This window comes from Monodon monoceros, unplaced genomic scaffold (assembly GCF_005190385.1).
Source record: "Monodon monoceros isolate NGI ecotype Baffin Bay Population unplaced genomic scaffold, NGI_Narwhal_1 Super_Scaffold_22, whole genome shotgun sequence".
NCBI lineage: Eukaryota > Metazoa > Chordata > Mammalia > Artiodactyla > Monodontidae > Monodon > Monodon monoceros.
The window spans coordinates 50690647-50706902 of record NW_021703779.1 but is presented as its reverse complement, the minus strand read 5'-3'; positions in this window follow the sequence as shown (position 1 = coordinate 50706902).

Here is a 16256-nt window from a genome sequence, read left to right as displayed (position 1 = left end):
TGTTTCTACTTGGGTTTATCCTGTATGCGCTCTCTGCACTTCCTGGGATGGATTGACTATTTCCTTTCCCATGTTAAGGAAGTTTTCAATTATAATCTCCTCAAATATTTTCTCAGACCCTTTCTTTTTTTCTTCTTCTCTTGGACCCCTATAATTCAAATGTTGGTGCGTTTAATTTTGTCCCAGAGGTCTGTCCTCAATTCTTTTCATTCTTTTTTGTTTATTCTGCTCTGCAGTAGTTATTTCCACTATTTTATCTTCTAGGTCACTTATCCGTTCTTTTGCCTCAGTTTCTGCTCTTGATTCTTTCTAGAGAGTTTTTAATTTCATTTATTGTGTTGTTCATCATGGTTTGTTTGCTCTTTAGTTCTTCTAGGTCCTTGTTAAACGTTTCTTGTATTTCCTCCATTCTATTTCCAAGATTTTGGATCATTTTGCTATCATTACTCTGAATTCTTTTTCAGGTAGACTGCCTATTTTCTCTTCATTTATTTGGTCTGGTGGGTTTTTACCTTGCTTCTTCATCTGCTGCATATTTGTCTATCTTATCGTTTTGTTTAACTTACTCTGTTTGGAGTCTCCTTTTTTCAGGCTGCAGGTTTGTCAATCCCATTGTTTTTGGTGTCTGTCCCCAGTGGGTGAAGTCAGTTCAGTGGGCTGTGTTAGCTTCCTGGTGGAGGGGACTGGTGCCTGTGTTCTGGTGGGTAGGGCTGGAACTTGTCTTTGTGGTGGGTAGCACCACATCCAGTTGTTTGTTTTGGTGTGTCTGTGAAGTTATATGATTTTAGGGAGCCTCTCTGCTAATGGGTGGTGTTGTGTTTCTGTCTCACTAGTTGTTTGGCATGCAGCATGCAGCACTGGAACTTGCTGACTGTTGGGTGTAGCTGGGTCTTAGCATTGAGACGGAGATCTCTGGCAGAGCTCTCACTGTTTGATATTACGTGGGGCTGGTAGGTCTCTGGTTGTCCTGTGTCATGAACTTGGCTCTCCCACCTCAGAGGCTCAGGCCTGACACCAGGATGGAGCACCATGACCATGTCAGCCACATGGCTCAGAAGAAAAGGAAGGAAAAAAGAAAGAAAAGTAAATATATTTTTAAATTATTTAAGTTTAATAATAATTTAAAAGGGAAAACTGGAAAGGAAAAAAGAAAGTAAAGAGCAACCAAATCAATAAACAAATTCACCAATGATAGCAAGTGCTAAAAACTATGCTAAGATAAACATAAAAATCAGAAACAGATCAGCCACAGACAGCAAGCCCCAAGTCTACAGTTACTCCCAAATTCCACTGCCTCAATTTTGGGATGATTCATTGTCTATTTAGGTATTCCACAGGTGCAGGGTACATCAAGTTGACTGTGGGAATTTAATCAGCTGCTCCTGAGGCTGCACAGCTTCTGGGATTCAGCTTTGGTTTTGGCCCCACCTCTACATGTAGGTTGTCTTTAGGCCTCTGTTCCCACCCAGACAGGAAGGAGTTAATGGAGAGGCTGATTAAGGGTCTCTGGCTCACTCAGGCCAGGGGGAGGGAGGGGTACAGTAGCTATAATTAGAATGTGGGGCGAGCCTGCGGTGGCAGAGTCCAGCATGACATTGCAACAGCCTGAGGTGCACCAAGTGTTGTCCCAGGGAACTTGTCCCTGGATCACAGGGCCCTGGCAGTGGCGTGCTGCACGGCCTCCTGGGGAGGTGTGGGTAGTGACCTGTGCTTACACACAGGTTTCTTGGTGGCTGCAGCAACAGCGTTAGCATTTCATGCCCGTCTCTGGGTTCCAGGCTGATAGGCGCAGCCCATGCCTGTCTCTGGACCTTGTTTAGGCAGTGCTCTGCCTTCTGGGGGCAGACAGGGAAGGAATCCCCTCACCTCACACACCCCAAAACAGTGGTCTCTTGCCTTTAGGCAGGTCCAGATTTTTCCCAGACTCCATCCCGACTAGCTGTGGTGCACTAACCCCCTTTAGGCTCTGTTCACACAGCCATCTCCAGTCCTCTCCCTGGGATCTGACCTCTGAAGCCCGAGCCTCAGCTCCCAGCCCCCAACTGCCCCAGCGGTGAGCAGACAAGCCTCTCAGGCTGGTGAGTGCTGGTCGCCACTGATCCTCTGTGCGGGTATCTCTCCACTTTGCCCTCTGCACCCCTGTTGCTGCACTCTCCTGCATGGCTCTGAAGCTGCCCTCCCAAGCCCCGAGTCCACCATTTAAGGGGCTTCCTAGTGTGAGGAAACGTTTCCTCCTTCACAGCTCCCTCCAGAGGTGCAGGTCCCATCCCTATTCTTTTGTCTCTGTTTTTTATTTTTATTTTTTCTTTCGCCCTACCCAGGTACGTGGGGATTTTCTTGTGTTTTGGGAAGTCTGAGGTTTTTTTGCCAGCATTCAGTAGGTATTCTCTATGAGTTGTTCCACAGGTAGATGTATTTTTCATGTATTTGTGGGGAGGAAGGTGATCTCCACATCTTACTCCTCTGCTGTCTTGAAGTTCTCCCCCTGCATGTGTGTTATTGAATTATGGTTTTCTCTGTCTATATGCCCAGGAGTGGGGTTGCCATGTCATTTTTAGTTTTTTAAGGAACCTCCATACTGTTCTCCACAGTGGCTGTATCAATTTACATTCCCACCAACAGAAGAGGATTCATTTCTCTCCACATCCTCTCCTGCATTTGTAGTTTGTAGATTTTTTGATGATGGCCATTCTGACCAGAGTGAGTTGATACCTCACTGTGGTTTTGCTTTGCATTTCTCTAATGATTAGCGATGTTGAGCATCTTTCCATGTGTTTGGTGGCCATCTGTATGTCTTCTTTGGAGAAATGTCTGCTGAGATCTTCCACCCATTTTTTCATTGGATTGTTTGCTTTTTGATATTGAGCTGCATGAGCTTTTTGTGTATTTTGGAGATTAATCCTTTGTAAGTTGCTTCATTTGCAAATATTTTTCCCATCCTGAGGCTTGTCTTTTCATCTTGTTTATGGTTTCCTTTTGCTGTGCAAAAGCTTTTAAGTTTAATTCAGTGCCATTTGTTTCTTATTGTTTTTATTTTCATTACTGTAGGAGGTGGGTCAGAAACGATCTTGCTGTGATTTATGTCAAAGAGTGTTCTTCCTATGTTTCCTCTGAGACTTTTATAGTGTCTGCCTTTATATTTAAGGCTTTAATCCATTATGATTTTATCTTTGTGTATGATTTTAGGGTTTGCTCTAATTTCATTCTTCTGCATGTTGCTGTCCGGTTTTGACAGCACCACTTATTGAAGAAGTTGTCTTTTCTCCATTGTATGTTCTTGCCTCCTTTGTCATAGATTAGCTGGCCATACGTGTGTGGGTTTATCTCTGGCTTTCTGTCCTGTACCATCGATCTATATTTCTGTTTTTATTATAGTACCATACTCTCTTGATTACTATAGCTTTGTAGTATGGTGTGAAGTCAGGGAGCCTTATTTTGTTAGGTCCGTTTTTCCTTCTCGAAATTGCTTTGGCTCTTCAGCATCTTTTGTGTTTCCATATAAATTGTAAAATTTTTTTGTTCTAATTCTGTGAAAAATGGCATTGGTTATCTGATAGGGATTGCATAGAATTTATAGATTGCTTTGAGCAGTATAGGCATTTTCACAATATCAAATCTTCCAATCCAAGGACATGGTATACCTCTCTATCTTTTTATGTCATCTTTGATATTTTCATCAGTGTTTTATAGTTTTCTGTGTACAGGTCTTTGCCTCCTTAGGTAGCTTTATTCCTAGGTATTTTATTCTTTTTGTTGCAGTGGTAAATGGAGTGTTTCCTTAATTTCTCTTTCTGGTCTTTTGTTCTTAGTGTATAGAATGCAAGAGTTTTCTGTGCATTAATTTTGCATCCTGCTACTTTACCAAATTCATTGATTAGTTCTTGTAGTTTTCTGTTGGCATCTTTAGGATTTTCTATGTATAGTATCATGTCATCTGCAAAGAGTGACAGCTTTACTTCTTGGTTTCCAAATTGGATTCCTTTTATTTTTCTTTTCTGATTCCCATGGCTAGGACTTTCAAAACTATGTTGAATTAGAGTGGCAAGAGTGGAGATCCTTGTCTTTTTCCTGATCTTAGAGGATATTATTTCAGTTTTTCACTACTGAGAATGATGTTTGCTGTGGATTTGTCTTATATGGCCTTTATTTCGTTGAGATAGGTTACCTCTGTGCCCACTTTTTGGGGAGTTTTTATCATAAATTGGTGTTGAATTTTGTCAAACCCTTTTTCTCCATCGATTGAGCTGATCATATGGTTTTTATTCTTTAATTTGTTAATATGGTGTACCACATTGGTCGATTTGCATATGTTGAAGAATCATTGCATTCCTGGGGGAAATCCCTCTTGATCATGATGTATGGTCTTTTTAATGTGTTGATGGATTCTGTTTGCTAGTATTTTGTTCAGGATTTTTGAATCTATGTTCATTAGATTTTTTGGACTGTAATTTTCTTTTTTTGTGATATATTTGTCTCGTTTCAGTATCAGCGTGATGGTGGACTAATAGAACAAATTTTGGAATCTTCTTCCCTCTGCAGTTTTTTGGAACTGTTTGAGTAAGATAGGTGTTAGCTCTTCTCTAAATGTTTGATAGAGTTTGTCTGTAAAGCCATCTGGTCCTGGACTTTTGTTTGTTCGAAGTTTTTAAATTATAGTTTAAATTTCATTACTTGTGATAGTTCTGTTCATATTTTCTAATTCTTCCTGATTCAGTCTTGGAAAGTTGTACCTTTCCAAGAATTTGTCCATTTCTTCAAGGTTGTCTGTTTTATTAGCATATAGTTGCTTGTAGTAGTCTCTTATGATCCCTTGTATTTCTGTGTTGTCAGTTGTAATTTCTCCTTTTTCATTTCTAATTTTGCTGATTTGAGTCCTCTCTCTCTTTTTCTTGATGAGTCTGGCTAAAGGTTTATCAATTTTGTTTATCTTTTCCAAGTACCAGCTGTTAGTTTTACTGATCTTTGCTATTTTTGCTTCATTTCTATTTCATTTATGTCTGCTGTGATCTTTATGATTTCTTTTCTTCTAACTTTAGATTTTCTTAGTTCTTTCTCTATTTGCTTTAGTTGTAAGTTTAGATTGTTTATTTGAGATTTTTCTTGTTTCTTGAGGTGAGATTTTATTGCTGTAAACTTACCTCTTAGAACTGTTTTTTCTGTGTTCCATAGGTTTTGGGTCATCATGTTTTCATTGTCATTTGTTTCTAGGTATTTTTTATTTCCTCTTTGATTTCTTCAGTGATCTCTTGGTTGTTTAGCAGCACACTGTTTAGCCTCCTTGTGTTTGTGGTTTTTTTTTACAGTTTTTTTTCCTGTAATTGATTTCTAATCCCATAGTGTTTTGGTCAGAAATGATTCTTGATACAATTTAAGTTTTCTTAAATTTTCTGATGATTGATTTGTGACCTAAGATGTGGTCTATCTTGGAGAATGTTCCATGTGTGCTTGAGAAGAAAGTGTATTCTCTTGCTTTCAGATGGAATGTCCTATAAGTATCAATTAAATCTATTTGGACTATTGTGTTATTTAATGATTGTGTTTCCTCATTAATTTTGTTTCTGGATGGTCTGTTGATTGGTGTAAGTGGGATGTTAAAGTTCCCCACTATTATTGTGTTACTGTCAATTTTCCCTTTTATGGCTGTTAGCATTTGCCTTACATATTGAGGTGCTCCTCTGCTAGGTGCTTAAATATTTCTAATTGTTATATTTTTTTCTTGGATTGATCCCTACATCATGTTTTAGTTTCCTTCCTTATCTCTTGTAACAGTCTTTATTTTAAAGTCTATTTTATCTGATAATAGTATTGCTACTCCAGCTTTCTTGTATTTTCTATTTGCATGGAATATCTTTTTCCATTTCCTCACTTTCAGTCTGTATGTGTCTGTAGGTCTGATGTGGGTCTCTCATAGACAGCATATATACAGGTCTTGTTTTTGTATTAATTCAGACAGTCTGTGTCTTTTGGTTGGAGCACTTATTCCATTTTCATTTGAGGTAATTATCAATATGTATATTCCTATTACCATTTTCTTAAGTGTTTCAGGTTTGTTTTTGTGGATATTTTTCTTCTCTTGTGTTTCCCAGCTAGAGAAGTTCCTTTAGCATTTGTTGTAAAGTTGGTTTGGTGGTGCTGAATTTTCTTATCTTTTGCTTGTCTGCAAAGTTTTTGTTTTCTTCTTTGAATCTGAATGTGATCCTTTCTGGGTAGAGTAATCTTGGTTGTAGGTTTTTCCCTTTCATCACTTTAAATATATCCTGCCACTCCCTTCTGGCCTGCAGAGTTTCTGCTGGAAAAGCAGCTGATAACCTTATGGGATTCCCTTGTATGTTATTTATTGATTTTTCCCTTGCGGCTTTTAATACTTTTTCTTTGTATTTAATTTTTGTTAGTTTGATTATTATGTGTCTCAGTATTTTTCTCCTTGGGTTTATCCTGCCTGGGACTCTCTGCACTTCTTGGAGTCGGTTAACTATTTTCTTTCCCATGTTAGGGAATTTTTGACTATAATTTCTTTCAATATTTTCTCAGACACTTTCTCTTTCTCTTCTTCTTCTGGGACCCCTATAATTTGAATATTGATGCTTTTAATATTGTCCCAGAAGTCTCTGAAGCTGTCCTCAATTCTTTTCATTCTCTTTTCTTTATTCTGCTCCATGGCAGTTATTTCCACCATTCTATCTTTGAGCTCACTTATTCGTTCTTCTGCCTCAGTTATTCAGCTGTTGATTCCCTCTAGTATATTTCTCATTTCAGTTATTGTGTTATTCATCACTTTCTGTTTGTTCTTTAGTTCTTCTAGTTCTTTTTAAAATATTTGTTGTATTTTCTTTATCCCTGCCTCCATTCTATTTCCGGGATCTTGGGTCATCTTTACTATCATTACTCTGAATTCGTTTTCAGGTAGGTTGCCTATTTCCTTCTCATTTATTTGATCTTGTAGGTATTTACCTTGCTCCTTTGCCTGTAACATATTTTTTGGGCATCTCATTTTTTTTAATGGGTGGGACTGTGTTCCTGTCTTACTGGTTGTTTGGCTTGAGGTATGCAGCACTGGAGTTTGTGGGCAGTTGGTTAGAGCTGGGTCTTGGTGCCGAGATGAGGACCTCCAGGAGACCTCACTCAATATTTCCTCTGGTCTGAGGTTCTCTCTTAGTCCAGTGGTTTGAACTCAGCACTCCCACCACAGGAGCTCAGGCCTGACCCCTCGTCTGGGAACCAAGGTCCTGTAAGCCATGTAAAGTGGCAAAAAAAAAAGGAGCAGTGCAATAACAAAGAATAAAAAATAAAGTTAGAAAAATTAAAAAATATATTAGAAAAAGTAAAAATATAAGTGAAACAACCACAAGGTAAAACAAACAAAAAAAAATGGAGGGGAGAACAAACCAGAAGGAGCACAACAGTAACAAAGAATAAAAAATAAAATAACGTTAGAAAAAAAAATTATTGGAAAAAATATAAATGACACAACAAGGAACACAGAACCATAGCCTAAAAGTTTTTTTAAAAAGGGCCAGAAAAAGCCTTGGCTTTTGGGGTGGAGGTTAGGCAGGGTGGTGCTTAGGCAGGTGTGGGGTTTAGGCAGGGGCTGGGCCTAGGCTGAAGACCCTCAGTCGAGAAATGGCTCCAGGACAAGAGGGGGCCTCAGAGTGTTGAGTGCAGTGATAAGGCCGTATGTGGGGGTTGGGGGCAGGATTAGGCTTAGTGCAGCCAGAGTGGTTCTCAGAGTGTGGAAGATCAGTCCTGGGACCTCAGCAGGCTCTTGAGGGCCCAAGTGGGTGGGGGAATCTCTGACCAAGTTCCCTTCTAATCCCCCATCCCCCGAGGGTCTCTTCCTCTCCCAGCTAATCCCCTCACTTTGGGTGGGCCCGTCTCGAGAATGGTAACCCCTCCCCTCCCCTCACCCCCCCTCAGGGACACTGGTCCCATCTCGCCTCCACTTCTCCTCCCCCCTCCCTCCACCCACATCCTACCGGTTTGTTCCTCCCATCCCCTTAGGTGTCCATGGGCCCCCAGCAGTGCCTGGTCTATTTTAAATTTTAGGTTCAACATATAAATGAAAACATACAATACTTATCTTTCTCTGTCTGATTTACTTTATGAAGCAAAATACCATTGAGTATATATCACAGCTTCTTTATCCATTCATCAGTTGATGGGCACTTAGGTTGCTTCCATATCTTGGCTGTTGTAAATAATGCCACTGTGAACTTTGGAGTGCATATATCTTTTTGAATTAGTATTTTTGTTTTCTTTGCATATATATACAGGAGTGGAATTTCTGGATCAGATGGTATTTGTACTTTTAATTTTTTGAGGAACCTTTTTTTTTTTTTGAGGAATGCTGTTTTCCATAGAGGCTATACAAATATACATTCCCACCAACAGTGTACTAGGGTTCCCTTTTCTCCACATCCTCACTAGCACTTGTTGTCTCTTGTCTTTTTTATAATAGCCATTGTAACAGGTTTAAGGTGATACCTCACTGTGGTTTTTTAAAAATTAATTTTTATTGAACTATAGTTGATTTACAATGTTGTGTTAGTTTCAGGTGTACAGCAAAGTGATCCAGTTAAACATAAGGGTGTATCTATTTTTTTCAGATTCTTTTCCATTGTAGGTTATTACAAAATATTGAGCATAATTTCCTGTGCTATACAGTAGGTCCTTGTTGGTTATCTATTTTATACATAGTAGTGTGTATATGTTAATCCCAAACTCCAAATTTATCCCTCCCCCCACTTCCCCTTTGGTAACCACAAGTTTGTTTTCTATGTCTGTGGGTCTGTTTCTGTTTTGTAAATAAGTTCATTTGTATCACTTCTCTTGATTCCATATATAAGCGATATCACATGATATTTGTCTTTGTCTTGCTCACTTCACTTAGCATGATAATCTCTGGGTCCATCAATGTTGCCTCAAATAGCATTATTTCATTCTTTTTTATGGCTCAATAATATTCCATTGTATAAATGTCACCCTGAACACGCCCCAACTCATCACTGTGGTTTTCTTTGAATTTCTCTGATAATTACTAATGTTGAGCACCTTTTCATATATATTTCATGTTGTCTGTTTAAATATATTCTTTGGAAATATGTTTATTCAGTTCCTTTGCCCATTTTAGTTGGATTATTATTTTTGCTATTGAGTTGTATGTGTTCCATATATATTTTGAATATTAACCACTTATACATGTATTTTGCAAATATTTTCTCCCATTCAGTTGTCTGCCTTTTTATGTTTGTGATTGTTACTTTTGTCTTTTATGTTTTTGATTGTTACTCTTGCAGAAGGTTTTTAGTTTGATGTAGTTCCCATTGTTCACTTTTGATTTTGATTTTGTTGCTTTTGCTTTTATGTGTCATATCCAAATTATCACCGACAAGACCAATGTCCAGAAACTTTTTCCTCTATGTTGTCTTCTAAGAGTTTTATGGTTTCAGGTCTTAAATTTAGGTGTTTAATCCATTTGGAGTTAATTTTTTGAGTGGTATAAGATAGGGGTCTAATTTCCTTCACTTGCATGTGAATATCTAATTTACTCAGCACCATTTATTGAAGAGATTATTTTTCTCCAGTGAGCATTCTTGGCTCCTTGACAAATATTAAATGGTCATATATGATTGGGTTATTTATCAGATCTCAATTTTGTTCCGTTGGTGTATGTGTCTGTTTTTATGCTTGTACTGTGCTGTCTTGATTACTATAGCTTTATAATATAGTTTGAAATTAAGAGGTGTGATGCCTCCAGCTTGGTTCTTCGTTCTCAGGAATTCTGTGTCTATTCAAAATCTTTTGTGCTTGACAATGAATTTTAGGATTTTTTTTCTATTTATGTAAAAATTGCCATTGGAATTTTGATAGGGTTTGCTTTTAATCTGTAAATGGCTTTGGGTAGTATGGACATTTTAACAATATTATTTCTCCCAGTCCATGAATACAGAATATCTTTTCACTGTTTGTGTCTCCATTTCTTTCATCAGTGTCTTACTGTTTTCAGTGTATAGCTCTTTCACGTGGTTAGATTTATTTCTAAGTATTTCCTTCTTTTTAATGCTACTACATTTGAGACTTATTTATTTCAGTTTCAGATAATTTGTTGTTAATGTACTGAAATACTACTGATTTTAGTTTTTTCTTTCACATTCAGTTTATTTTTTTTTTTCTTGCCTGATTTCTCTGGCTAGGACTTCTAGTAAAATGTTAAATAGGAGTGGTGAGATTAGGAACCATTGTCTTGTTTCTGATCATAGAGGAAAAGCTTTCAAGCTTTTAACATTGAGTTTGATGTTAATTGTGGGTTTGGTTTATATGGCCTTTATTATATTGAGGTTCATTCTTTCTACAACCAATTTGTTGAGACTTTTATCATGAATGGATGTTGAACAAAATATTTCTTCCTAGATGCCAGGGTGGTTGTTACCTGCCCTGGGTCTGTCACATTGCTTGGTGCTAGGCATCCTTTGTGTTTATATATCCTTGCATCTATTAAGATGGTTATATTTGTCTTTCATTGTGGCAATGTGATGTACCACATTTATTGATTTTGCCTATGTTGAGCCATCCTTGCATCCTAGGGATGAACCCACTTCATCATGGTGTATTATTCTTTCAGTGTGCTGGTGAATTCAGTTTGTGAGTATTTTCTGAGAATTTTTGCGTCTATATTCATCAGGGATATTGGCCTGTAGTGTTCTTACCTGGCTTTTGTATCAGGATAATACTGGACTTGTAAATTGAGATTGGAAGTGTTCCCTTCTCTTCAATTTTTTTGGAAGAGTTTGAGAAGATTTGGCATTAATGCTTTTGTTATTTTTAAAAATTTTTATTGGAGTATAGTTGATTTACAATGTTGTGTTTGTTTCAAGTGTACAGCAAAGTGAATCAATTATACATATATCCACTCTTTTTTAGATTCCTTTCCCATCTAGGCCATTACAGAGTATTGAGTAAGAGTTCCCTGTGCAATACAGTAGGTCCTTATTAGATTAATGCTTCTTTAAATGTTTGTTGGAATTCACCAGTGAAACTATCTGCTCCTGTGCTTTTCTTTGTTGGAAGGATTTGATTACTAATTCAGTTTCCTTACTTGTTATTGGTCTATTTATATTATCTATTTTTTCATCATTCAGTCTTGGTAAATTGTATGAGTTCTAGGAATTTACCCATTTTCTACATTATCCAGTTATGCTGACATAAAATTGTTCATAATAGTTGCTCCTGATCATTTGTATTCCTGAGGTATAAGTTCTAATGTCTCTTCTTTCATTTATAATTTTATTTATTTGGATTCTCTCTTGGTTAGTTTAGTGAAGGGTTTGACAATTTTGTTTATCTATTAAAAGAACTGACTCTTACATTTGTTAATTTTTCCTACTGGTTTCTTATTTCATTTATTTCTGCTCTAATTTTTTTTTGTCTCTTCTAATTTTGGGCTTAGTTTGTTATTACTTTTCTATTTTCTTGAATTGTAAAGCCAGGTTGAGATTTTTTCATTGATGTATGTGTTTATAACTATAACCTTTCCTTTTAGAATGGCTCTAGCTGCATCCCATACATTTTGATATTTAGTGTTTCCATTTTTGTATCAATATTATTTAAATTTCTCTCTTCATTTTTTCTTTGATCCATTGGTTGTTCAGCAGCATGTTAATATCCATGTGTTTGTGAATTTTCCAGCTTTCGGACTGTTATTACTTTCTTGTTTTATACCACTGTGGTCAGAAAAAACATACTTGGTATGATTTCAGTCTTCTTAAATCTGCTAGCATCTGTCTTTTGACGTAACCTATGATCCTACAAAAAGTTCCATGTGTACTTGAAAAGAATGTGTATTCTTTTGGTAGTGGACAGAATGTTCTATATCTGTCTTTTAGGACCATTTTAGTCTATAAGTGTTGTTCAAATCCATTCCTTATTGATTTTGTATCTTGATGATCTATACATGTTGAGAGAGGTGTATTGAAAGTCCCCAGGAGGAGCTGCAAGATGGCAGAAGAGTAAGACACGGAGATCACCTTCCTCCCCAAAAATACATCAGAAATACACGTACATGTGGAACAACGCCTACAGAATGCCTGCTGAACACTGGCAGAAGAGCTCAGACCTCCCAAAAGGCAAGAAACTCCCCACGTACCTGGGTAGGGCAAAAAAAAAAAAAGGGAAAAACAGAGACAAAAGAATAGGGATGGGACCTGCACCAGTGAGAGGGAGCTATGAGGGAGGAAAGGTTTCCACACACTAGGAAAGCCCCTCGTGGTTGGAGACTGTGGGTGGCAGAGGGGGGAAGCTTTGGAGCCACAGAGGAGAGCGCAGCAACAGGGGTGCAGAGGGCAAGCTGGAGAGATTCCCGCACAGAGGATCGGTGCCAACCAGCACTCACCATCCCGAAGGCTTGTCTACTCACCAGCCGGGGTGGGGGGTGTCTAGAAGCTGAGGCTCGGGCTTCTGTCGGATCCCAGGGAGATGACTGGGGTTGCCTGCATGAACACAGCCTGAAGGGGGCTAGTGTGCCACAGCTAGCCGGGAGGGAGTCCAGGAAAATGTCTGGAGCTGCCGAAGAGACAAGAGACTTTTTCTTGCCTCTTTGCTTCCTGGTGTGCAAGGAGAGGAGATTAAGAGAGCCACTTAAAGGAGCTCCAGAGACGGGCGCAAGCCGGAGCCATCAGCGCAGACACCAGAGACGGGTATAAGATGCTAATGGTGCTGCTGCAGCCACCAAGAAGCCTGTGTGCAAGCACAGGTCACTATCCACACTGTTCTGCCCGGGACCCTGTGCAGACCGCCACTGCCAGAGTACCGTGATCCAGGGACAACTTCCCTGGGAGAACGCACAGCGTGCCTCAGGCTGGTGCAACATCAGGCCTGCCTCTGCTGCTGCAGGCTCGCCCCGGACTCCGTACCTCACCCTTACCACAGCCTGAGTGAGCCAGAGCCCGCGAATCAGCTGCTCCTTCAACCCCGTCCTGTCTGAGCGAAGAACAGATGCCCTCAGGTGACCTATACGCAGATGTGGGGCCAAATCCAAAGCTGAACCCCGGGAGCTGAGCAAACAAAGAAGAGAAAGGGGAAATTTCTCCCAGCAGCCTCAGGATCACAGGTTTAAACCTCCACAATCAACTTGATGTACCCTGCATCTGTGGAATATCTGAATAGACAAAGAATCATCCCAAATTGAAGAGGTGGACTTTGGAAGCCACTATATATATATATATTTTTCCCTTTTTGTGAGTGTGTATATGTATGCTTCTGTGTTACATTTTGTCGGTATAGCCTTGCTTTTACCATTTGTCCTAGGGTTCTGTCTGTCCATTTATCTTTTAATACTTAAAAAAAGTTTTTTCTTAATAATTATTTTTTATTTTCATAAATTTACTTTATTTTATTTAACTTATTTTATTTTACTTTATTTTATCTTCTTTCTTTTTTTGTTTTTCTTTTGCAGTACATGGGCCTCTCACAGTTGTGGCCTCTTCCATTGTGGAGCACAGGTTCTGGACATGCAGGCTCAGTGGGCCTAGCCGCACCGCAGCATGTGGGATCTTCCCAGACAGGGGCACGAACCCGTGTCCCCTGCATCAGCAGGGGGACTCTCAACCACTGCGCCACCAGGGAAGCCCTTCTTTCTTTATTTCTTCTTTTCGCCCTTTTATTCTGAGCCATGTAGAGGACTGACTCTTGGTTCTCCAGGCAGGTGTCAGGGCTGTGCCACTGAGGTGGGAGAGACAAGTTCAGGACACTGGTACACAAGAGACCACCCAGATCCACGTAATATCAAATGGTGAAAATCTCCCAGAGATCTCCATGTCAATGCCAAGACACAGCTCCACTCAATGACCAGCAAGCGACAGTGCTGGACACCGTATTCCAAACAGCTAGCAAGAGTGGAACACAAACCCATCCATTAGCACAGAGGCTGCCTAAAATCATAATAAGGCCACAGACACCCCAACACACACCACCAGAGGTGGACCTGCCCACCAGAAAAACAAGTTCCAGCCTCATCCACCAGAACACAGGCACTGGTCCCCTCCACCAGGAATCCTACACAACCCACTGAACCAACCTTAGCCAATAGGGACAGACACCAAAAACAACAGAAACTACGAACCTGCAGCCTGTGAAAAGGAGAACCCAAACACAGTAAGATAAGCAAAATGAGAAGATAGAGAAACACACAGCAGATGAAGGAGCAAGACAAAAACCCACCAGACCTAACAAATGAAGAGGAAATAGGCAGTCTAACTGAAAAAGAATACAGAAGAATGATAGTAAAGGTGATCCAATATCTTGGAAATAGAATGGAGAAAATACAAGAAACATTTAACAAAGACCTACAAGAACTAAAGAGCAAACAAACAGAGGTGAAAAACACAATAAATGAAATTAAAAATTCTCTAGAAGAGATCAATAGCAGAATAACTGAAGCAAAAGAACAGATAAGTGACCTGGAAGATTAAATAGTGGAAATAACTAGTGCAGAGCATAATAAAGAAAAAAGAATGAAAATAATTGAGGCAGTCCCACAGAACTCTGGGACAACATTAAATGCATCAACATTTGAATTATAGTGGTCCCAGAAGAAGAAGAGAAAAAGAAAGGGGCTGAGAGAATATTTGAAGAGATTATAGTTGAAAACTCCCCTAATATGGGAAAGGATATAGATAATCAAGTCCAGGAAGCACAGAGAGTCGCATACAGGATAAAGCCAAGGAGAAACATGCCAAAACACATATCAATCAAACTATCAAAAAATAAATACAAAGAACAAATATTAAAAGCACCAAGGGAAAAACAACAAATAACACATAAGGAATCCCCATAAGATTAACAGCTGATGTTTCAGCAGAAACTCTGCAAGCGAGAATATATAAAGTGATGAAGGAGAAAAACCTACAACAAAGGTTATTCTACCCAGCAAGGATCTCATTCAGATTTGATGGAGAAATTAAAAAACCTTAAGACAAGCAAATGCTAAGAGAATTCAGCACCACCAAACCAGCTTTACAACAAATGCAAAAGGAACTTCTCTAGTCAGGAAACACAAGAGAAGGAAAAGACCTACAATAATAAACCCAAAACAAGTAAGAAAATGGTAATAAGAACATACATATCGATAATTACCTTAAATGTAAAGGGATTAAATGCTCCAACCAGGAGATACAGATTGGCTGAAACAATACATAAAGAAGACCCATATATATGCTGTCTACAAGAGACGCACTTCAGACCTAGGGACACATACAGACTGAAAGTGAGGGGATGGAAAAAGATATTCCATGCAAAGAGAAATGAAAATAAAGCTGGAGTAGCATTTCTGATATCAGACAAAATAGACTTTGAAACAAAGACTATTACAAGAGACAAAGAAGGACACTACATAATGATCAAGGGATCAATCCAGGAAGATATAACAATTGAAATATTTGTGCACCCAACATAGGAGCACCTCAATACATAAGGCAAGTGCTAACAGCCATAAAAGGGGAAATCAACAGTAACCCAATCCTAGGAGGGAACTTTAACACCCCACTTTCACCAATGGACAGATCATCCAAAATGAAAGTAAAAAAGGAAACACAAGCTTTAAATGATACATTAAACAAGGTGGATTTAATTGATATTTTTAAGACATTCCATCCAAAAACAAAAGAATACACATTATTCTCATGTGCTCATGGAACCTTCTCCAAGATAGATCATATCTTGGGTCACAAATCAAGCCTTGGTAAGTTTAAGAAAATTGAAATTGTATTAAGTATGTTTTCTGACCACAATGCTATGAGACTAGGTATCAATTACAGGTAAAAATCTGTAAAAAATACAAACACATGGAGGCTAAACAATACACTACTTGACAACCAAGAAATCACTGAATAAATCAAAGAGGAAATTAAAAAATACCTAGAAACAAATGACAGTGAAAACATGACGACCTGAAACCTATGGGATGCAGCAGAAGCAGTTCTAAGAGGGAAGTTGATAGCAATACAATCCTACATTAAGAACAGGAAACATCTCAAATAAACAACCTAACCTTACACCTTAAGCAATTAGAGAAAGAAGAACAAAAAAACCCCCAAAGTTAGCAGAAGGAAAGAAATCATAAAGATCAGATAAGAAATAAATGAAAAATAAATGAAGAAAATGATACCAAGATCAATAAAACTAAAACGGGGTTCTTTGCAAAGATAAACAAAATTGGTAAACCATTAGCCAGACTTATCAAGAAAGAAAGGGAGAAGACCCAAATG